Here is a 22,465-nt window from a genome sequence, read left to right as displayed (position 1 = left end):
GCAGTAGGCCAGGGCAGACTGTCAAGGGTTCCACCAGAAAAGTGAGCCTGCAGGGGAACTGGTGTTCGTTTCCAACCTTGGCTGGGAATGAAGTGCCCGGTGGGCTTGGCAGGTGTCGCTGGAGAGCTCAAGAGGCCAACTCGTCAGCGTGGAAAAGAGCTCCTCAGAATGAGAGCCAACTATTCCACTGTTACCCAACTCGGTTTCCCCAAAACGGGCCCCTGGGTTGCACAGCAGGAACATCCCCAAGGATGCTCTTCTTTGTAATGACAGTATGCAAAGGGCAGGATAGCTTAACAACGCAGACAGGGTGGAGAGGCCAGTCTATTCTCCCACCCCAGATCCCTGTCTTCTCTAAACAGCCTTTCCCAACCTCTGTGACTAGGTTCCAAGTTCCTGCTCCCATAACCCATTTAAGTACCCCCCCACCCCAGCCCATTTACCACAGTAATTAATGTATATACTTGTTTGCCTAACCTTTTGATTACTATCTGTTCCCCTATCTACAGGGTAACCTCCAACTCAGCTTTTTGCTCACCCCCTTATCCTCAGTACTCAGCCCAATGCCTGAGGAACATACTAGGTGCTTAGTAAATATATGCTAAACTAATGAATGGGATGGGTGGAATTCAGGAATGTCCCACTTCCATTCTTTTGTCCTGCCTCTGGGCCAAGACTAAGTAGGCAATCTTCCCATTGCATACCTAGGATGGCCAAGCTCCCAGGAGTTCAATGAATGTCTGCTCTCTTTGGAAAAAAAATCAAAACAATCTACACCTGAGCAAACTGCTTTCTCTGCCCAGAATGTTTAGTTGCTTCAGGAGAATATTCCTCGATAATAATATATCTCTCAACACTTCTACACCACAACACTTCCCAACCCACACCTGTACAGACACAAATACACACAAGAAACGGACAATGTAAGGAGGGAAAATGGAGTTTGGTCACTTCTATGGCAAGAAAAACTTCCTAACAAGCATCTACCAATTTGATAGCATGTGATTAGAGTTTAGTTGCGGCCTTAGGAAATAAGAAGGAAAAACCTGTATCTGTGCTCTAGGACATCCAGATTAATGTTCAGAGCTTGGAAAGTAATTTACCTTATCTTGCTCAGCAGTCCTATTACCCACCAGTCCAGAAGTAGAAGTAACCAACATTACAATAAATAGTTGAAGTATTACCTAAAAGCACTTCACACTTTGGGGGAAATGGCCAGCTTCAGCCATAAACTTGCAAATATGTTTCCCTTCATTGCTTCTAAAAAGAGCTCCATAGTCAGGCACAGGTGGAGGGAAGTACATAGCAGGAGTTCTTATTTATCTCAGCATTTCCTCATATGGGGAGAGACCAATTATCTCAGTAACTGGTTGAAAAGAGACAGGTATCTAAGCCCAGTGTGAGTTTATCTGGTGTGAGAACTCCCAGAACTAAAACTGCTTTCTAAAGAAGACCGCTGTATCTAGTTGATACAAAATACTTTTAACACGAGATGGGTCAAAATCCCGTAAAATTTTCCATTGAAAATCTTTTGATGCAGGTTAGATAAATAGGCGATACATAAATTCAGATATATGTACACGCATCAGTGTGAACAGATATAGGTATGTATGCTTGATAGATGGGCATGTACGTGTGACTGGCTGATATCAAGCTGCACTGATTCTAAACACACAAACAAAGCACCTATTTTAGCCTGGCCAAGTCAGGATTCCCAAACCCTGTTATTTCAGTCCCATGATTCAGAGTGGGAAGAAGTCTTTTAAGGGGAGAGGAGAGAATCCAGGAATTCTCAGTAGCACAATCCAGCGGATGCAGCCAATCTTGTTCACTGGGTATACTGATGGTACTACTGTCAACGCGGTTGGCTGGGAACTCCTGTTTAACAGAAGACCCTTGCCCCTGTGGTCCAGTCACAGCTGGTCATATGAAGAGCTTGTGTCAGATATGGAAAAGCAGAAGTGAAGTCCAGTCCATAACTGTAAGGAAGTCAATGGACAAGTGGAAAGTGCCCAGTGAGTCTCCACTTGTCCTTGCCTTACTTAGCTCTCACCCCTTGTCTTCACAATTAGTGACCCTGATGGCCAACAGTAGCCCCAGCCCACTGCTAGACACTTGGTTACTGACTCTAGAGGTGGAAGCATACCTCTCCTGTGCTTCCCCTTCTGGTACCTATTTGGTGGCTTCCAGGGAGACATCCTCTCATCCTCTGACTCCTCATCCCCCTCTTCCCTCTCTGTAAGACCTTCATTCCCCAGCCCCTCTCATATTTAAGGAAGACCCAGTTTCTACAGTAAATCCCTTAATCCCATCACACTCACTATGACTCTACTTCTTTGACTAAAAGTTGGCTGATCAATGGAATAACACAGAGAGTAGACCTCAGTTCGTGGCCCCTGTGTATACATGCTACTGCTCCACTTAGGAAATCCCTTGCAATTTCAGACAACTGGACACAGGGACCGAAAACTATTCATTCAAGAACATATTTCTACAGTCCCATCCATCACAGCAAATATTACCAACCCGCAGATGGCACTACCGAGCACCATGGGCCCCAAGTCAGCAACATTTCCCGTATTTTATTAGGTGAACAAACTACTGAGTATGATGAATAAGTAACTTGCGTTTATGAGTTATGATCTTACCCCCCAAAATAAAATAAATCCCAGATTCCATTTAGTGAACTACCAATAAATCCATTTATCAACATGCCTTAAACCAGAGGTCAGAAACTAGGTTCCTGCAAGCTGATTTTGGCTAACAGGCATGTTGGCTTTGGCCCTCAAAAAGTCTGAATTGGTCCCGGTGTTTGAGAGATGGGAGATCCCCTGAAAATTTCACATTTCCAACTCCTCTGGGAAGACCTGAGGATCTTGCCCACCTCCTGCCCAGCCCCGCTGTCCAACACAGGTAAGTTCCACTGCCCTCCACCCACAAGACCTGCTTGGGTCCTGAGAGCACTGGGGATGGCAACCACCAAGCTGTGTTCTCAGGGGCCTCCAAGGCTAACTGGAAGGGGTGCACTTTGTGTGATATTTGAGTTGCCTCATCAGCTTGATCCTAGGATGTTTCTCAGCTGGTGGCTGTGGTACTGAATAGCCTCTGCTGGTAAGGGCCCTTTAGATTTGGGGTTCTTGGAAAAGCCTGCATTAACCTGTCACACAGCCCTCAGGTTAAAGGAGAGGCAATTAAGAAGTGCATACCTTGCCCTGGCCAGTGGTACTCAATGGTTAAGAGTGCCAGCCTGTGCATCAAAGGCTCTGGGGTTCAATTCCCGGACAAGGGCATGTACCTGGGTTGCAGGTTTGATCCCTGGCTCCCAGTCTAGGAATGTGAGGGAGGCAATCGGTCAATGTCTGCCCCTCTCTCTCTCTCCTCTCTCTCTGTTTCTCTCTCATGTCACCTCTCCTCCTCCCCCCTCCTTTCCACTCTCTCTGAAAAGCAATGGGGAAAATATCCTCAGGTGAGGAGTAACCGAAAAAAAGGACATACCTTCAGCCATTTAAGGGCTGCATCAACACGTCCAAGAACAAGCTGAAACACCAAGCAGCTGGGCTGCTCGGGGTGAAAATCACACCCCCAGAGCCTTCCTCGAGGGGAGCAGTGTGAGGAATGTACAGGTAGTTCTGCTTTCTATTACTAAAGACACTTCCTAGCATCATTTCTCTTTCTTGACATCATGATGTGAGAGGAAAAGCAGAAATGCTGCACACAGGATGTTCTCAAGGGAAAGTGACATGCCTGAACCTGAAAGGAGGAAACAGCAACATCACAGATACACACACTAAGTCAGGGTCTGTGAACTGTGGGCCGAGGGGGGGGAGGGGGGGGATATGGGGAAGGACCACTTCCCTCCTCACTGCACTAGTTTCTCATCGGAAAGCAGTCACTATAAGACCACTGTAGTGAAAATGAAGGAAATGCTGCATGCAAAGCACTTGGCAGGGGGCTGGTAACACGCATTCAATAGAGGCTCAAATTACTGTTATTGTTTTGCTATTATCAACAAAGGCAATTCATGCCCAAAGTAAAAGCACATTCAACTGAAACAGGGAAGGGGATTCCTCTGGCAGCCACTGCAATGCAAGGGAGACGTTTGTAAATCAGTCTTTAAGTTGGGAGTGGTATGTGATGCCGTTTGAAGTTTGTTTGTGTTTTGTTTGACTCAAGAGTAACCAGCAAAATACATTTCCTAGGAAATGTGCTAATAAAATTGTTCATCTGTGTAGAACCATGGTGTGGCTCATTACACACCAAAAACCATTTCATAACCCACAAAGGTCAATACCCCAAGCTTTCTATCCAAATGTTCAAACATAAAATAAGATATATCCCTCATGGCTGCCTTAGCACACTCTGGGGTGAGGGGCAGAATTGGCTAGGTTTCTGGGATAGTCTGAAAAGCGCTTTGTTCAACGTGAACCTCAAGATTCCCCACAAGCTAAGTAAAACACATGTATAGTTAGTTGGTCAGCCAAATAACATTCTAGGATTTTTTTTTTTTAATCCTCACCCAAGGATATTTTTTCCTTTTTTTTTTTTTTAAAGAGAGAACAGAAGGGAAGGGGAAGGAAGGGAAGGGGAAGGGAAAGGGGAAGGGGAAGGGGAAGGGGAAGGGGAAGGGGAAGGGGAAGAGGAAAGGGAAGGGGAAGGGGAAGGGGAAGGGGAAAGGGAAGGGGAAGGGGAAGGAGAAGGGGAAGGGGAAGGGAAGGGAAGGAGAGAGAGAGAGAGAGAGAGAGAGAGAGAGAGAGAGAGAGAGAGAGACCAATATGAAAGAGACACGTTGATTGGTTGCCTCCCACAGGACCACGGAGGCTGGAGAGCAAGCCTATAACCAAGGTATGTGCCCTTGACCAGGAATCGAGCCCGAGATCCTTTGGTCTGTGGGCCTACACTCTAACCACTAAACAAAACCAGTCGGAGTACATTCAAGATTTTAAAAGCACAGGCTGGTTTCAAGAAAAAGTCCAAGAAACTGAGAGTTGTTCATCTACGCAGAAGATTTGCAGATCAAACTGTATTTCCATTCCGTGTTCCTCATGATACATTAATAGCAGGGATGTTGTCCCCATTTTTTAGGATAAGAATCTGAATAACTAGGTAAAATGATAAAACACTCAAAAATTTTAAATTTCAAAACTCCAAACTATGACGATCTTGATAAAGAAATGCCACAGGAAGCTCAGGGAGGAAAAGGGCTTGTTGGGGCAGAGCTTGGTTATAAACACAAAGGAGACACCCGCTGCCCAGCAGCATTCATTCACTTTCAGAGGTTTAACTGAAGGGACATCTACACACACACACACACACACACACACACACTCATGGACTTTTTCCCTAGCCTTCTGGCCCTTCCGGTGTCTGCTTCTCCACAGTCCTTCTCCAGGTGACACAGAGGCCGTGACATTTGGTGGCCGTGGCCTACATAGTAGGTTCATTCGTGGACTTGCTCAATATTTCCGCAGAGTCCTACTGCGTGCCCAGGCCCTGGGAAGCCCAGAGGTCTCAAAATGAGTCAGCTATATCCCAGTGTGGAGATGAACTTGGAGACACAGACTTCCCAGTCCTGCACTAACTAGCTCTCCTAAAGGATTGGTCAAGGGCTCAGACACAGAAGAGGCACCGTCCAGGACTGTCTATCCCAGGGCCTAATCCCAAAACCCAAAACCCAACAAAGTGAGGATATTTGACCTACATCAAAAGAATGTTACCAGCTAGTATGAGGAGGGGACTTTCAGGGGACCCAAAGCCATTCGTGAGAGTAATAGGAGTGAGGATGGCCTGGGAAGGATGAATAGGGCCAATTTAGAAAGAACTATGCTTACTTTTTGTACAGGAAAAGGAGACGGTTCAGAAAGCTTTCAAACAAGAATTTCACTGAACTGAATAAGTGTTTCAGAAAGAGAAGTTATCTATGTGAAGTGAAGAAAGCGGGGAAACGGGATACTTGATTATTTGTCAAAAATAAGACAGGAGCCCTAGCTGGTGTTGCTCAGTGGATAGAGCATTGGCCTGGGGACTGAAGGGTCCTGGGTTCAATTCTGGCCAAGGGCATATCCCCAGGTTGTGGGCTCTATCCCTAGTAGGAAAAGTGCAGGAGGCAGCCAATAAATGATTCTCTCTCATCATTGGTCTCTCTCTCTCTCTCTCTCTCTCTCTCCCCCTTTCTCTTTGAATCAATAAAAACATATATTTTTAAAAGACACGATTTATTTACTTAACATGTTTCTTCTGTCACGTGCCTACCCCCTCCACTCCCCAACCACCCCATAGCTATTATTAAGGCATTACAAATTCCTAACCTCAAAATAATATGGAAGTGTAGCTTCCTGGAGCATCAGGGGTGCAATCTGGAAAAGCAGCAGCAGGACAGGCCTCATCTCTACCTGAGGTCATGGCCTGTATAGTGTTGTGTGTGTTTTAAACTATTGTTATTTTTAAAAGTTGCCATCACTGACAAGCACAGATTAGGTGGAAATTCTTTAAATTGAACAACTGTTTAAAGACAGTAGAGATTCAGCAACTGGCGATTAAAGTGTAAACAATAAAAAACATAGATTCCCTTTTAAAACAAAGAAGTGAATGTCTGCTTCGTCGCTACAGTGCTTAGGAACTGCACGTGGCTGGGAAAGATGGCAAAGCTCTCATGTGCTGCTGCCGTTCACCTGGGGCGGTTGCATGAAAGGTATACATGTCAGCAAGTGAGAGCAGCCGCTGTTATGTGTGTACCTCCCACAAAAGTGGACGCGGCATTTTCTAAAGCTATGCTGAAGTCTTGTAACACCATCCCAGTTTGGACAGTGCTGAAAAATGGCAATCAATGTGACCACCCCGTTCACTACGTTTGCTAATGTTCCAACCATGTAGCACAGGCAGAAGTCGTACTCTTTTGGGTTTTGAAATAGATTGCTTTTCTTCTCTGTAGGAATACTAATGGTGACGGACTGAAAACCCTCTTACAAATAACACTCAGCTTGCAAGCAGATTCACTATGAGATCACAAGCCAGATTCAGGAGATGCGTTTGCTGTAGGTTTTTCCAGGAGCCAATGAATGACATTCCAGGAACTCTAACGTGGACACAGGACACATCAAGTGAGGAACTGGATGGTGGAAACAGACCAGGAACCCCATGATTTCACAAAGTTGTGTTAAAACTGTGTCACTTCTCTGTGTCTTCTCTAGCTTCAGATCAGATAAAAATTTAAGGGGCTTTAACATATGAATTTAAGAATCGGGTGCGTATCATAAAACTGCCTGCTGGGCCGGGACCAGTTTGGCTCAGTGGATAGAGCGTCGGCCTGCGGACTGAAAGGTCCTGGGTTCGATTCCGGGCAAGGCATGTACCTTGGTTGCGGGCACATCCCCAGTGGGGGGTGTGCAAGAGGCAGCTGATCGATGATTCTCTCTCATCGATGTTTCTAACTCTCTATCCCTCTCTCTTCCTCTCTGTGAAAAACCAATAAAATATATTATAAAAAAAAACAAAAAAACTGCCTGCTGGGTTAAGGCATTCAGGAAGAAACAAACAAACAAAAAGCAACTCTATATTTGAACTTACACCTTGGGAATTTGCTAAAGAAAAGAGGGGTTTTAATCACACATTTTTACAAACCACACACAAACATGGGAAAGTTTTTAAGAATTTGAGCATATTTGCATATAGGGAAAATTGGACAGATAAAATTTAAAACTCCTCCTGTCCCAGTTCTTCCAACTGGACAGTGGGGCTGGAGGGAGAACTGGAGGCCTTGTTCGGTCCCTTAAAAGTGCCTGTCTTTGCAAATGGGACTGAAATAGCTTTGCCTCAATTGTCAGGAGGAAATGAGAAGACACCGGACTCAGAGATCATATCTCCTTCTACATTGCAGTTCTAATGACATGACTGTCCTGAACTCTCTTTAAAGTCTTCCTCCCATTATCCACCACAACTCTTTGAAAATCAGATAATTTGATGAAGTTACGCTTCAGGAAGAAAAGGCTTTTAAAAACTAAAAACTTGATGCTTTGCCACCCAGCATGTGCTTGATGAATGGCAGCTTCATCTATATATATAAAAGCCAAAGTGACCATTCCAACTGGTCGCTATGACAACGCACTGACCACCAGGGGGCAGACGCTCAGCGCAGGAGCTGCCCTCTGGTGGCCAATGAGCTCCCACAGCGAAACTCCTGCGGCCAGCCTACTTGCCCCAGACCCTCCCTCCACTCCTCCCCCCCCCCCCCCCCCCCCCCCCCCCCCCCCGCTCACCAGTTCAGATTGGCCGCAATTGCCAGCCAGGCCAAGGGACCCCACCCGTGCATGTTTGGTGCACCGGGCCTCTAGTTAATGATAAGAAAAACAAAGAAGAGAGAGCTGCCCCTCTAAGTCTCCAGCCACAATAATCCTATCTCTACACATGTTCCCTGAGAAGTCCCCTCTCCTTTGCCGACTCTGGAAATGACATTGCGAGACTTTCACGCCTACTGGAGACATTCCTGCTCAAGTACTTCACCCCCAACCAGGAGAGCAGCTGGCACATAGCAAATGTTCACTAAACAGCAGCTCCTGTTCATATAAACATCCTTGGCCTCCTGGGAGAAGCAGGTCGGATGAAGTCACAAGAGAGAATGAGGAAGGTCACCAGCAAGAAGGAAATGAGTTCTACAGAGCTTTGCTCCAGAGACAGGCTAGCTCTGCCCCTGATCCAGTGAACTGGCCAGCACACAAGGGACCCTAGCTTTAACCTGGGCCGTGCACACCACGGCTGAGGAAACCGAACTGAGACGGGGGTTTCGTTCCAGACCAAAGCAGCGGTCGGAACAATACTAATTGGAAATTATGGGAATTAGTCTCCTCCAATTACTAAAATTGTAAAGTAACTCTCCAGCCATCTTATCTCAGCAGGGATAAGGCCCATTAAATGCTGGTTGGTTCTCAGAAATTGCACATTAAACCAGAGTCCTTATCTTGACACAGGCCTACTTCTGCTAATCTCTCTTTTAGCTTGGTAGCATTTGTTTTGATCCACGACTTGTAAGCCCCATGCTGTACGGAAGCGTTAGAGGGTTGTATCAACCAGGGGACACCTATGAAAGGGAAGCAAATCATTTATTTCCTCAGGAGGAAGATGAGCTTAACTCACCAGCTACGGAGGCCTATTTTCAGAGCAGCCACTATAACAATAACAAAACTGTAACTACAACTTTCTGACTACCTGGCATGGGCCCCCTGTGGATTTAAATCTTTAGGAACACACTCCCAGTTAATATGCATACCACTTTCAATAGAGATGTTCTCATTCTCTTTTTGTAGTAGAGCAAATTGGTGCAGCAAGGTTGTGTGGTCATGGAGCTTATATCCAACAGAGCTGGGCCTGGAACTCAATTCTTTTTTTTATTTTTTACTGATTTCAGAGAGGAAGGCAGAGGGAGGGAGAGAGAAAGAAACATCAATGATGAGAATTATTGATTAGCCGCCTCCTACACGCCCCCCACTGGGGATCGAGCCCACATGCGCCCTTGACTGGAATCGAACCTGGGACGCTTCAGTCTATAGACTGACACTGTATCCATTAAGCCAAGCCAGCTAAGGGCTGGAACTCCATTCTTAACAGTTTTTCCCACAATGTGATCAGCCTCTTTGTAGCATCTTAAAAGAAAGCTAAAAATGTAGATACATTTCTAAAATGTTACTTGTCTTAAAGACAGATCACATTTGGTTCTCAGTCACATGTTAAATAGTTTGGCTAATGCAGTAGCATTAAAGATAAATAGAAACCAGAACTGATACATCTGTAATAGAAATAAATCTTATCTCCCTTTTTTTTTTTTGGTAGCAGAATGTGTAACAACAACAACAACAAAAAGACACAAACACCTTATTCCAAGTGTACATGCCTGATAAATATCAAACACTAAATACAATTTTAAATAAATTTAATTTACTTGTAAATATGTTCTATATTCCATGGACAAGCGAGATTAATCTCTACTTTCCTAGAAACACTGTTTTCGTTATTACTATTACCGTTGTTTTGCTGCTGTTCTTTGATCAGCTTAAGCCTCAGGTTCCAGAAGCCTTGCAGCTTCCACACTCGCCTCTTGGGACACTGTTGCCATGTGAACGAGGCCAAGCTACCCTGCTGGGAAGGCCTTCCCCTCGGATAACCCCTGGCCCCATCGCAGTGTCTGGCTCCCAGCACATCAAATGGCAGTTCTTGCTTAGATAAACATAGCTCTCGGACTAGCTGGGAGAAACAAGCAGTGTAAAGTAACAGGATTGGATGAGAAAGGACACACCCGTAAGATGGAAGTAAGCCACTTAAATTTGCCTATTTGCCCACGACTTGCCTTGGCCAGTATTATGTAGCAGAGGTTAACCTCCCCTGTCTAATAGTTTACACAAACAGAGGCAACAACCTGTCATTTTTAGCTTAAGGTTTTTTCAAATAGCAGCAAAAGACAGGCTCATAGCTGGCTGGCACTCGGGCAGCGTCAATCACTGAGACCTGTCCACGGGGGTGAGGTTGGGCCCGGTCCCCTGACTGCTCCTGTTTTGCTAGTTTCATTCCATTTTCTCCTCTCTGGACTCGTTATTTCAGAACTCTGCTGGCGGTCCATCTTGTAAACCAAGCACCATTTCCCACTTGCAAATCATAAAATTCTCTGGTTTAGCTGCAAAGGAAACAAGCAGTACACTTTGGCAAAGTCCAAGTGGGAGAGCGTGTGTTTGGAAGGAATAGGGATGTAGAGTTAGTGGAGACAGGCAGGAAGAGATGTATTGCAGAAATCAAATAAAACCAAAGGATATCTGGATGGCCAGCTTTACCTCCAGGAAATAATGTCATGTGTTGAAAGATACCCTATAGCAATGTCACAAGCATTGCAAGGATTTTTTTTTTTCCCCCACCATGCTCAGTATTACAAAATGATTCATAATAAAATCTGGGATGAAAGCCAACCTCTAGTAACAGTGTAACAATGCAATGATCTTTCTGTACAGGTCAGCTATGGCCCGGGCCCACTACAAAGGTTTGTACAATATCAGCGCATTTAATTCTGACAAGACCCTCATGAACTGGATGATACCCTTACAGACCCATGTACCCATGAGAGCATGGCTTTAAGCCAAAAATGTGCCAACAGAGGGATGCATGCAATTCTGTCCACATTTAAAATGATCATAAAAACTTTGGATTGTTTTGAAATAGCAGATTTGTTTTTATACAGAAACATAGAAATGATGGTACACTTCTACTCCAGAATCATATTTCTTTAATTTTAATTTTATTTTATTTACGTTTATCTGATAGTCTCAAGATTCTTAAAACACATCACAAATTCCTATCGGTATGTCCGTGTGTATTGCGAATGTATGCATGCCTGCACACGCAGTTCCATACCTAGAGTAAGCATTAAGGCTATTTTAAAAAATATCCCCTAAAACACTGGAAGTTCTCTGCGGCTCTTAGGATTTCTGTTTATGTCATCAAGCCCCTCAAATCAATTAGTGCTTGGCATAAGGATATTTAGGAGTTAATGAAAACATTATTTTTCTTTAGAAATCTCAGAAGGCTAAATTAGCAGGGGTTTACCCAAGAATCTGAAAAATCAAAGCTGAAAATAACTGATTAAAGAAAAATTGAAAGTGATCTCTGAAGAAAGCCATACCACCTGGGGAAATATTCTATTTTTGGACTCCGGTGTCAATACTAATATAAGTTATCTCTTCAACTTTAGGAGTTGAGTCCAAACTAATTTGTTACTACTGTTAAGTGCACATTCACAGGAATTATATCTTTATCAGGTAGAAATAATATATTGGAATCACAAAAACAGCATCTATCAGTCCATTTAAATTGAGAAGAAAGAGTCAAGGGCAGGAACTTTCTGGTAATCTCCCTTGAGGTAAATTAAACTGAAATTACTTACTGTAAAAGCAGCCTATGTGTAACTGTTCTCTCCAACCCAGCTAGAAATGGGATCTCAAAAGGTCCCGGCACTAAAAAGGGAAAAAAGACTCCACATAAAATATCCAATCTAAATATAAAACCATATAAAATATTAAGAATGTGATATGGAAACCTCCATTTGTGACCCAGCTCTTTTCAGACTAAATGCTTATTTAACTTGTTTTGAGGTAGCTTTTGTGAGCCAAACAGCATCTCCTTTTAGTCATCTAAGTGGGTACAGTAAACATAGCTAAGCTGGGAACGTCAGAATTTAAATAAATAAAAATAGTGTCAGCAAAAAGCTGTTCAGTCTGCAACTGATTTCGTCATTCAATTTCTGTACATTGGTAGGTAGCGCATTTTTTGCAGTGTCTGTCAGCATTCCCATCCTTGGGACTGAATAAATAATTGCAGAATAAATAATCGTGCCAACGCTTGGTCTCAAAGGCCATTTTTATAGATTGCCATCTAATGATAGGACCTTCTGTGGAACAATGTATTCATAGGGGTAAAATTACATAGTTCTTTCTTTGTGTTGACACAGTGATGTCTCAATGTCCTTTGCTAATCTCAGGAAAATAAGGCAGGAGTAAAATGAAACAGTGAGTTTTTACTGTTAACATCTCTATGACAGAAAGAGACAGCTTGGTTCGCTTGTGCTTTCCAAATAAGAAAGTAATGTGCTGACCATTACCGGCACAAATGGTGGAGGGTAGGCTAAGAAAAGGATTGTCTCCACTAACAAATGATAAATAAGGCTAAGATTAACTCCATTGGAAAATGATACTGCTTTCATCTGCTGCAGGAACCCTCCGATCCCTGTCCTATTCCATCCTTCCATCCATCCACCCATCCCACAAATATCCCACAAGAAAGTACTACTTGGCACTTAAATACTTACCAGAACAGACATGTTCATTTTCTGTACAATTCTAGCGGGTCTCCTTGGGTAGAGAATATGAGTAATTTTACCATACTTTTAATAAACAATAGTTTCCATTCATTGAGCAATCATCACATAGTAAGTACTTAAATCCTTAAAACAATCCTGCCCCATTTTATAGGTGAGAAGCTCTGACAGGTTAAGCAATTTGCCCAAGGTCCTACCTACACAGGTAAATAGGTAAAAAGAAACTAGAATTAAACTGCAGGTCCTCTTCCCAGAATGCAACTCTGCCTCTTCCCCAGCTACACTCACCACATGCCCACCCTAGCAAAAAGAGGAAGGAATTTATCAGAGCTCCCTTTGGTGGGCATCAGCCTCTCCACCTTGGTTTCCTCGTGTGTAAAATGGAGAAAAGTGGTGCATCCACCTCAGGTGTGTGATAAGAATCAGAAGTTAATATCAGTGAAGGTCTTAGACCAGCCCCTGACATACAGTAGGTGCTCAGAAAACATTAATCAGCATCATTGCTTTAAGGAAAAAAGGGGACAAAATACTCTCAACAATAAAGATAAGTTCTTTTAAAGTGAAAAACAAAGCCACCAGGGAAGTCTCCATGACACAGAACAGCCATGGAACAGAGAAGAGAGTCGAGCATGCAACAGTTCTCTGTTCTTCTCATGACTAGAAATGTTAGACTCATTCTTCCCATTCCATCACACATAAAATCTACTCTACATAATGAGCAATTAATTACACACTGCCTTACATTGTTACCTAATTGTCTGTCCAAGAGAGACTCCAGCTTACCAGGGAGAGAGACCCCTTATGTTTCTCCCCCTGTGACCAGACCCTCAGCACTTGTTGACTTAATAGCAATTAATATTTGCAATAAAAGTCTTACTTAAAGGAAATATAACGGGATAAGATCAAAAGCAATGTGGAAATTGGTTTATTCTGGAGATGAATATAGCTATTCACATTTTTTGTTCGTTCAGCCTAATCATACTACCATCTGTTCCCAAGTGTGTTGGGATTTAAGCAACACATTTGACAAGATCAGTCCAGTCAGCCTCATCTACACTAATAAAAGAGTAACATGCTAATTGACCATACCTTTGTAGCGCCTACCAGCCAATCAAGAGTGAGTATACAAATTAACCCAACAAAGATGGCGGGTTAATTTGCATATGCAGGCACCAAGCAGCTGAGGGCGGGGTAAAATGCCATGGCAACGAGGCAGGTGTTCCACACCCTCCCAGCCATTCCAGGCCTCTGGGCAGCGTGGGAAGGCGGAAAGGCGGCTCCAGCCAGCGTGAAGGTGGTGCTGGCAGCCAGGGGAAAAAAGGCCCAAAAGGCCCATTCTTGCATGAATCTTCGTGCATTGGTCCCCTAGTAGCATGATAAAGAAATGAGAGGAAAATCCTGATGGTTGGAATTCTTACCCAAAGGGACCTACTCATGGGTCTATGTCAACTCAAGGCAAGTAGGTCTACAGAGACGAATCGAATGGCTCTGTCAACAGGTGGTAGGCTTACCCTACCTGAGGGAAGCCTGAAGCTGAGACACTTCAAGGGCAGAACCCAAAACTATTTCACTAGCTGGAATTTGGGGCCAAATCTTAAAATGAAATTCAATACCGAAATATGTAAAAGCTGTGGTTAAGTCCTCACAGGATAGAGGAGGATGTGTTTTATTAGCCCATGTAGAATTCTTTCAGAGATTGTAGTTGGTGATAACTACACTCTGAATGAGTGAGATAAGGTTACCCCCAAGCTAATGAAGGCAGTTTCACATTACCCAAAGAGAAATGAAACAACCCTCCCATCAATTAAGCATGCTGTGGTAGGCGTTCATCAGAGAGAGAGAAGCACTTCAGGAGGATCGAGTAAAAATAACTCGTAAAGAGAGAGGGAACCATTCACATCCAAAGCCTGTCACATGTTCTTCTGGCTTCTGCAGATGAATAAGCTCCCAGAAGATAAATCTTACTCCTTCCATTCCTTCACCAGCCACGTGCTTGTGTACGGTTAGCGCACTGAACTCACCAGGTAACCATTACCACCAGTACCCTCACTGGAAGGCTAACAGAGTGATCCCATAGAAGCCTGAGGGCAGATTCACATGGACTCTTGTAAAAATGTGTCTCCTGGCTTTTCCCAAACTGTAGTATTTCCTCTCCTCCCCCCTGTACCTCTTTCCTGTAAGAAAGAAACCCTGGATATCCCAGAATAAATGTGGCAGCCCCACAGGCCTGGTTTCACTAGAAGATTGACAAGTTTCACCAGGAACACTAAAAGGAAAGTTCGATATCCACGGGGATACTTGTTTGCTGTGATGTCTCCACCTTTTTTAATCCCAGTGTCTGCCTTTAGAGGTGGGAGGAGGCTTCGTGAGCTTGCACTGGTACAAACGGAGGACTCGGGAGAGGAGTGGAGACCAGTGGAAGTGCCCTGTCTCCTGACTCAGGAAGAAATAGTCCTTGCAAAGTTTCATACACTGTGCTTAGTGGGCAAAATCCTATCAAAAAGAACTAAGATTAAAGTCTGATAAGGAGAGGCCCAGGATACTAGACAAAATGAAAAGCCAGAAAGTGAAAATCTGAAGCTAATAATAAAATAAATTTAAAAAATCAAGTTCATACCCCTTAGCATGAACCAATGCAAAAGGAAGCTGTGTTGGTATGTTTGTACAGGTAAAAGATACAGAGAGTCTAGCCCAGCGGCTCCACCATTATTCCGTTCTACAATTAAGTGGGAAAGATGTAGAACCTATAGGAATTGTTGAGACTACACTGAGGACTTTTGGGAAAATAAGCAAATGTGTAGAATGTTGATGATAACGTATTTCTTGAGCAAGTAGGGTAGCCAAATAGTGTGCTAACCATTTCCCATGGATTTCCGCGGCTAACCTTTCCTGCAGTCCTTTGGGGCCAGCACCTGAAGATCATGCCTTCAAGCAGGTTTGACTTCACTGGGAGGAAGGAGGGGGCTCCACTGCCCTTAACCTTCCCCTTCGGCTAACAATTCAGCTCTTCGGCTCCCTCCGAGGCTCACCTTTGGGTCTCCCTCCCTTGGCCCAGGAGTAGACAAGGCATAAAGGAGAACGGGAAATTCCGTAAGTAAATGCTGGGATGCAAGGAGGCAGGGAAGGAGGCTACCAACAGGAAAAGTGCATTTTTTTTCCGGAGATAATCACGGAAGTTCAGAAGTTGCTCTAGACACAGTAAATCTTTTAGTGTCTTCCAAAGTCATTTTCTGTTGCAGACATTCACCCCTTTGGCTGCGGCAGAGAGAAAGGGACCAGCGACCCGTGAAGTGTCAGGAATGCATCCGAGGGAGCCCAGGCTCAGTTGCAGGGCAGCTATTGTGCTCCAGTAAAGTTCAAAGGAAAAGACCGTCCTCAGCGGCAGCTGGGGGGGGAGGGGGGGGAGCCTGGGATCCAGCGCGGGTGGAGGGTCCGGGTGGAGGGTCCGGGGGACCGGGCACCAGCAGAGACCCACACTCGCCCTTCCCGGGCCTCCTCCACCACCACCACCACCACCACCACCACCACCACCACCACCACCACCACCACCCAGGGCCTGCATGCAAGGGGCCCACAACTCCAGCAGGGAGGGGAGACCAAAAGTTTGGGGTGCAGGGGCGGTGTGGGGGGGAGGGGGACAGAATGGAGGGAGGGAGAAAAGGCCTGCTTTATGGGGGTCAAGGCTTCGCATGGAGAGAGCCCCAGTGCGTCTTGGGTCCCGGCCAGGGGTGAGGGACAGAGGTATTTCCATTTCTCCCGGCTGGCTAATGGAGAGCTAGGGGGAGGAGGTGGCAGAGGCTGGGAAAGAAAGAAAAAGAAAACAAACTGTGTTCTCCATTAAATATTCATGACAGCAGCTTAGCGAAGGCTAATGGAAAGCATATAAATCCCTTTACAACTTTGTTAAATGCAAAAAAAAAAAAAGATGAATGAGGGTCACAGCATGCTCTGGGGCAAATTGGGAGGAATATGAAAATCTGGACCATGGGAGGCTGGGCCTGCAGGGGAGAGAGAGCTGGCTCCATCCATTCCAGGGGGTGTGGACGCGAAGTCCCATTCATCTCCCACCACTGCAATCAAGCACCGCTCAGTGACACCACCCTCCTCAAGGTCATTTTTCCCCCTCCTAAAAGTGTTTCCTTTCCCCCCTCAAATCTAATGGCATGGTTAACATTTGACAGATGTTTTTGTTTTTAGTCATGCCTAAACGCAGGCCCACATTCTTGAAACAGATCATCTATCTTGACTAAGAAAACAGACATCCAGTCATCTTTGTTCGGAGCTATCTTCCCAGGGGCATCAGGGAGATAACCTTTCAGAAAGGCCCAGACCATCAGGCTCTGCCAGACCAAACCAGGGGCTCGAGGCCCAGGCAGTACTTGCATCCCACAAAGGACTGAGCCAGGGGATTCCAACACCAAGGCTGGTCTAGACCCAGTCCTCCCTCTACTTTTAGGGACCTTAGCTGTGATGGGTCTCCAGGCCTCACACTTTGAAAAGAGGGAGAAAGGCTGACCTATCCATCTTTAGGAGGTGTAAGGAGGGACCATACTGTACACCAGGAGCGGAGGACATGTTTGTAATAAGGGCACGCTGTATACAAATGGTGCTAAGGACACCGGTTTCTCATTATTGAAACAGAGAAAAACGTTCCTTGAGAAGAAGGACTTCTTATTTGTACCATGGCGGGTAATGAGTCTGTTTCCTTCTACATTTTATATTCTGAAAAGAGAAAATTAGTACAACCACGGCTATGCTTCAGGTTGGGTGTGGTCTATATAGCCCCAAGACTGCAAGACAGGAGGGAAGCATGGCCCCCAAAACAAGACATAAAACAACCCCCAAGGATCCTCACAGAAGGTTTACCTGTGGATCATGCAAGAATCATAGGCCCTCAAAGCCCACACAACTCAAACTGGGCTGCTTTGAAATGTAAACGTAAGGAATCCTCTCTGATAAGGTTTCCAGAACAAATTCCACTTTCCCCTTTTCATTCCCCTTGGGGAGGAGGGGGGTGATGGTAGTCAATGGGGTTTTGAACAACATCCATTGTATTCATTTTGTACTTTCATTCCGGAGAATGTAGATATGATTAATGGGCTGCCTTGGATGAATTTTAACAACGAATGTAAACATCAAAATGTTTTCAATGCGTCCCTCTCTGTTCCTCTCAGAGTCTTTGTGTGCACTTTTGTCACCCCTTAGTGATCGCTCCTCCTGTGGACTGTCTGTCTGGACCCTTCTCCCTATAGTGTTCCTTCCATCTTTGAGATCTCGGAGGCAAAGGTGGTGTTACCCTCAATCCCTTGTAGGTTCCTCAGGAGGCACAACGCCTGGCACAAAGTATGTGTTCAATAAAAGTGAACTGCTCTGCTGAATGAATTTTTTATAGAATTCTTAGTAGATAAAAAAGCCTTTCTTTTAGAAAAATAAACTATTTACTGAAATTTTTGGACTTATATTTATAGAATTTGGCCGTGCAATGAAATAGATTATAAAGTAATTTTTGCTTGATCTCATATAATCAGAAAATTGAGCAATATTAACAGAAAAATAAAAATAGAATAATAATAAAAATATCCCAGCCAGAGTGGCTCGGTGGTTGAATGTTCACCTATGAACCAGAAGGCCATGGTTCGATTCCTGGTCAGGGCACATGTCCAGGGTTCTGGGCTAGATCTCCAGTAGGGGGCATGCAGGAGACAGCCGATCAAAGATTCGCTCTCATCTCTGATGTTTTTCTCTCTCTCTTTCCCTCTCCCTTCTTCTCTGAAATAAAAAAAGTAGATATTTAAAATAACAATTAATAATAATAATAATAATAATAATAATAAAATACTTCATATAGATTTCACTTTGGGGGCTGTTTTTACTAAAATGTTTTGGAAAGTAATGTTCCACTTTTCCCCCTCTTTGAAACCTACACAAAAGGGAAGGATAATGAAATTCTGTCTCTATGCAGAATTTTCAATGAAAGGTGAACAACACACAAGAGCTCAAGCTGTTGCAGTTAAATAAACAGGTTCATGTTTCTTCCAAAAAGCACATTTTAGATTTGGAAAAAATAATATAAACAAATGATGCCTGCAATGTCCAGAATTCCTAAGAGGCAATGAACTCCCTTTCAAGGGAGTATGCTAGGAATGCCAAGGGTTGTGCTATCCCTGGAGGACCGCCCGATGAGCGGCGAGCTCTGGTTTCAGGCATTTTCATGCCTTCCCAGGCAGACCACCAGGCCCCGCACAATCCCCCAGGTCTGGCTCACAGGCTTCCCTGCTGAAGATTCCCCTGAGACCACCCTGGGCAAATTCCCACCGAACGGGAACAAAATGGGTATTTCAACTACAGAAGAAAAGCCATATACCTCAGTAATGGCATTCTAGATGGATCTCCGTCAATTTTTACAGCAAAAATGATGAGTCCTTAGTGCGACTCAAGACCTAGTCCTGGGAGATCCTTAAAGCAGGGCTACCTCCTGTAGTTATTCACTGCAGCCTCAGCACAAGGCATGGCACGGTGAACATGCTGGTTGATCTTTGTAGAATGAATGAACAGGGCCAAAGCAATAACAAAACCAAGCAGAATTCAGAAGACGTAGGTCTTAATTTTTATGAAAAACAATAAACCCAGAATTAATAAAGGGGCTCTAGTAATAAATAGCAGACCAAACAGTAATAAATTTACCTCACAATTAAAAAAACAAAACAAAAAACAGAGCCACCTCTCTATTTTTGTATTCCTACTAGGTCCACACTTGTTACAACTCAGCACTTGTGCATTAGCTATAACTAAAATCCGAACCTATAGCCTATAATCTGATTTCATGTGTGATTTCTTAAAAAAATTAGAGAGAACATTAATAAATACCAACGTGATGCTGTCAGTAATTGAGCGTTCATTCCCTGTACTGCTGGCAATGTATCTGCAGACTGCTTTTAATAATAATCGTATTTGGCATGTCTTTATAGTTTTATCACCCAAGTGAGCCTCCCAGGGCACTATGATTTAGTCCTGCCCATTCTTTAAAACAAAATTCGTTATATCATATAAGTCACTTTGACAATAAGGTTCCCTTCCAACCCTTTCTTCATATAACTCACTATTTATCTTTTGAAGAATGAAGAACGTTGGAATCAATTTTTAATTTTTTATATTTTAATGATAAGCCTTCCTGGGTCAAGACCATTTTAGGGGGGAAAAAGAAGTTTCAGCCCCAAAGGTCATTATGAAAGACATGGTAAATCATCTTTCTGAAAATGAAGAGTGGATACTAAAGAAATAAAGTTATATAAGTGGTGCGTGTCAGACAGATTTAAATCACTCTTATTCACATGTAGGAAAACACTGAGCAGTGGATGTGTTTAGTTTCACAAAATTAAGAATAGGAAAACCAAGCATGATTCATCTCCATATGCACAGGGGAAAAAAACAAGTTGAGTGAAGGACAAACCAAAACATAGACCAGACTTTTGAAAACACATGGAAGAGTCAAACTGGATTTAGTTCATTATTAAGAACCTACTATGTGAAAAATTTGCCAAAACAACAGTTAAGATGTTAAATTTCATTAAAAGAGAAGTTTTGCTAAAAGCACACACACTTGCTAATTCATGTTTTTGCAGTTAAAGTTGTCATCTACTATAAAAATGTTACTAAAAACATGTCCCTCAAGACTTTCATGAGTAAAGTTAACAGAATTGGATGCATTGGAGAATCAGAGGAATATTCAAATCATTAAAAAAAAAAAAAAAAACAACTTTCACCAATTCCAATTTTGCATAGGAAAAAATAATTGTAAGGATATTAAAACCAACCTTAAAAGAAATAGTTTTAAAAGAAAGATGTGAGCTCTCCATCTTAAAAAAAATTTTTTTTTTAAATCAACTACTGTCCAAATAAACAGAGCAAATAAAAGATACTAATTTTTCCACCAAGTCCACAAGTCTGATTCTAACTTCCCTCTGTGCCTTAAGAGTATTAATGCCATGGAGAAAAGAAGAAAGAAAAAAAAAAATTTTTTTTGGTAAAGCACAGAATTCCTTTTGATGTCAAAAGCTCAAAAAGTTCAAAGGTTAGCCTGCCACTCAACATTATGACTCCTGGAAACCCTGAACAGGAAACCCATTTCCAAACTCGCCCATACAAAGCATTGCAATCCCAAAGGGAGAGCGGCTGGTCATTGTTCAGCCCGCTGGTGTTTTTGTACTTAGCTGAAGGATTTATGCAGAGGGGTGACAATGCCCACCTCATCACCAAGGAGAAATATTCTTTTGGCTACAAAGAATCTCAGTCCTTTCTTCTAAGGCTCTCCCCCTCAGCCCCCACTAATTACTTTCTCAACATTTTAGAAGGCTGGAGGAGTCTAATCAAGTTGAATAGCCCTGGATTTAGCCCACATTCCCTTCCATCTTAGACTCCACACCCCTCAAAAAATTTTTTTAAAAAAGCATAAGCCACACTGGGTGTGGGAGGGTGGGGAGTGGGCACAACAAGATTTATGTGGAAATAAAAATTACTTCCGTAGAAAAAAAGAATAGAAATGGCTAATTATGTAAAAAATGGTTTCATTTACAAAAGGTTATGGGGGCACATACAACTCAGGGAAGCCGGGTTTGGGCAGAAAGTGATTTACTCATTTATTCAATGAACATTCACGACTGACCGCCTCCAGGCACCTCGCTTGGAACTGGATGTAAAGACCAAAGTGGTCCCTATCCCAGTGTCCTAGGAAAGAGATGACTGTAACACAATTATCACACTGCACCATGAGGGCTAGGACAAGCAAAAAGTAGGTACAGAGGCAGTGCTGCAGCTGAATCTTGAAAGAAATAAAGGCTCATGAAAAATTAGGTGAGGCCGAGGCCTGTGGTAGATCATATAGCAGCCATAGAAATAGCAAATGCAATGATCTGAACTGGAAATGTGACTCTTCCGTAGAGACCTCAGCCACAAAAACAACGCAGAAAACTGCATGGAGGACGCTTCCCCAAGTTCACATCCTCTGTGCTTCCCGAGCTGTTCAGTGGCCCTATACCACTCGCCTGTTATCAGTGAGAACTGTGTGCCAGCCTAAAATCTGATCAAACAGCTGTTTCCTCGAAGCACAGGACATGCCATACATTTTTTAAGCGCTCGACTTCTGTTACCTAACACCATTTTTTAGATTCCATGTAAGTCTGGAAGCTAATAGATAAATTAAAAAAATAATAATCGCCTTTCCTTTTACCTCCCCATAAATTGGATCTAGCCATCAGCAAAACACACCAACGTTCCCTTGAAGAAGGTCTGGTGGAGACTGAAGCATTAGTCTTGAAGGGAGATGGGTTTTAATCAAATACTTGCCCTTTTTATCACTTGTAGTTTAAATGGTGTTCTGCAAGCCGCAGGCATAATGGGGGAGTAAGATTTTTTTCCTCAGAAGCTGGCTCTTTTAAAATTCAGGCAATGATAATGCCTTCAAAATTGCAGGGGTTTCTACCACCCAAAGAACCTCAGCAATGAAGGACTTAAACCTACCTTCTTACACATATAAAAGTCATACCACGTACACAATAGTACAGGGTGGAGAAGGCGTTGAGGACAGATGTAAAAGGTTATATGACCCCGATGAGCTGTGTAATG

At 43.6% G+C, this 22,465-nt stretch overlaps 1 protein-coding gene and 1 long non-coding RNA gene across 2 annotated transcripts in view; both read right to left on the bottom strand.

Moving 5' to 3' along the window:
- Positions 1-22,465, bottom strand: part of EXT1 (exostosin glycosyltransferase 1) — a 263,170-nt gene that overhangs the window by 210,835 nt on the left and 29,870 nt on the right. The gene's annotated exons all lie outside the window — the stretch shown is intronic.
- On the bottom strand, positions 5,541-8,179 carry LOC311611897. Its single transcript, XR_014793176.1, has 2 exons — positions 7,500-8,179; positions 5,541-7,259 (listed from the first exon to the last, which is right to left on the bottom strand). It is a non-coding gene; the product is annotated as an uncharacterized lncRNA (long non-coding RNA).

The sequence above is a fragment of the Pipistrellus hanaki genome, assembly GCF_964339955.1.
Source record: "Pipistrellus hanaki genome assembly, chromosome: 17".
In the NCBI taxonomy this organism is placed as follows: Eukaryota; Metazoa; Chordata; class Mammalia; order Chiroptera; family Vespertilionidae; genus Pipistrellus; species Pipistrellus hanaki.
The sequence above is the reverse complement of the archived record's forward strand: the minus strand, read 5'-3'. Positions and strand labels throughout refer to the sequence as shown.